This window comes from Pinus tabuliformis, chromosome 5_1 (genome assembly GCF_031772625.1).
Source record: "Pinus tabuliformis cultivar Carrire ecotype Pingquan chromosome 5_1, CPIR1, whole genome shotgun sequence".
NCBI classification, from domain to species: Eukaryota; Viridiplantae; Streptophyta; class Pinopsida; order Pinales; family Pinaceae; genus Pinus; species Pinus tabuliformis.
The window spans coordinates 510,348,836-510,351,098 of record NC_142305.1 but is presented as its reverse complement, the minus strand read 5'-3'; positions in this window follow the sequence as shown (position 1 = coordinate 510,351,098).

Here is a 2,263-nt window from a genome sequence, read left to right as displayed (position 1 = left end):
GAGAAGGAAATGTTGGCAATACTACATGCACTTAAGAAATGGTGACCCTATCTAACGGGAAGACACTTCAAGGTAAAAACGGATCATGATAGCCTTAAATACTTTTTAGAACAAAGACTATCCTCTGAAGAGCAACAAAAGTGGGTCACAAAGATGTTGGGTTATGACTTTGAAATCATCTACAAAAAAGGGAAGCAAAATGTGGTGGCAGATGCACTCTCAAGAAAGGATGAGGATGTGGAAGCATTGTTGTGCGCCATTTCTATTATCCAACCAGATTGGATAAATGAAGCAAGGGAGGAATGGAAGAATGATGAAGAAGTGTGGGCACTTATTCGAAAGTTACAACAAGATTCCAGTACATCTGATACATTTACTTAGCAAAATGATTCATTATGGTATAAAGATCACTTATACCTTTGTAAGTATTCCCAACTCAAACAAAAGATTCTTATGGAATTGCACACTTCTCCCTTAGGAGGGCAATCAAGATTTTTAAAAACTTACCACAGGGTTAAGAAGGAATTTTTTTGGGATGGCCTTAAATCGGATATTCAAAAGTTTGTAGCACAATGTTTGGTTTCCCAACAAAATAAAGTTGAAACAATTAAGACCCCGGGTCTATTACAACCTTTATCCATTCCAAGCCAACATTGGGAGGAGGTTTCAATGGATTTTATCACAAGTTTACCCAAGTCTGAGGGAAAGAGTGTCATCATGGTGGTAGTTGACAGACTTACCAAGTATGCACACTTTTGTGCATTATCACATCCATTTAAAGCCAGTAAAGTTTCTACTGCATTTATGGAAACAATTCAAAAGCTACATGGAAACCCAAAGATTATTGTAAGTGACAGAGATCCCATTTTCACTGGAAATTTTTGGACAGAATTATTTTCTTGTCTCGATACTCAGTTAGCTCATAGCTCATCTTATCATCCTTAATCTGATGGGCAAACTGAGATAGTAAAAAAATGTTTGGAAGGATATCTTCGTTGCTTTGTATCTGATAAATAGACACAATGGGTCAAATGGTTGCCTCTGGCTGAATGGTGGTATAACACTTCCTTCCATACAGCAACAAAAATGACCCCATTTATGGCACTTTATGGATATCAGCCACCATCCATCACATCATATTTAAGAGAAAATTCTAAGGTTCAAGCAGTGGAACATCACATCAAACATCAACAACAAGTCCTCCAACTCTTAAAGGATAACCTCGTGTTGGTGCAGAATAGAATGAAACAACAGGTAGATCAACATCGCAGTGAAAGAAGTTTTGATGTAGGCGATTGGGTATTCCTATAGCTACAACCATATAAACAAATGTCCCTCAAGCAAGCTAAGAAGGATAAGAAATCATCACCAAAGTATTATGGTCCGTACAAGGTGTTTCAAAAGATTGGTACTATGGCATACAAATTTGAGCTTCCTGCAGCTTCTCGAGTGCACCCAGTTTTCCATGTTTCATGTTTAAAGAAGGTTATAGGCGACAAGCTCCCAGTTCAAACAATATTGCCAGAAATTGACGAGGAAGGAAAAAATATATTGGAACCGGAAGCAGTCACAGAAACAAGAACTCGACAGCTACAAAATCGATCAATTTCGGAGTATCTCATCAAGTGGAAGAACTTATCCACTGATGATTCCACATGGCAGGATGAGAATTTTCTACAGAAGCATCCAAAACTACTCAAGCATTGAGGACAACACTTTTTTGAAGGAGAGGGGCATGTTAGGTCCCTATAATACTAGTGATTACCCCATTACTATTGTAGTTATATCCCTTATTAATATTGTTGTGCCCATATTGTCCCCGTATTGTTATTACCGTGCCCCATAGAATCCCTATATTGTTATTTTTGTGCCTTTATATTATTATTATTAGGTCGGTTGGGTTATATTGTGACTCCTTAGACTCCTATATATAGAAAGGAGGTTTTTCCATTTGAATCATCCAAGAATTGTTCATTTATGTAATGTAAAGGAGGTTGCCCCCTTGAAGAGGCTGAATTCTAAGGTGTTGATCTATCTTTTCTATCTTTTTGTGAGCTAGTTTCATAACAGGCTACAAGGAAAGGTGACATGTAGAAATCGCTTCCAAGGAGTTGAGGAGAAGGACCAAGGAACTTAGTAATGGAAAAGATCAGGACCACATGCAAACTTCATCGGATGCATGATCATATTGAGGGTAAGTATGGTAAGTATGGAACATCTTTCAAAGTACACCTCATAGTTGAGTTTGCAGGTCTGCTTGTCA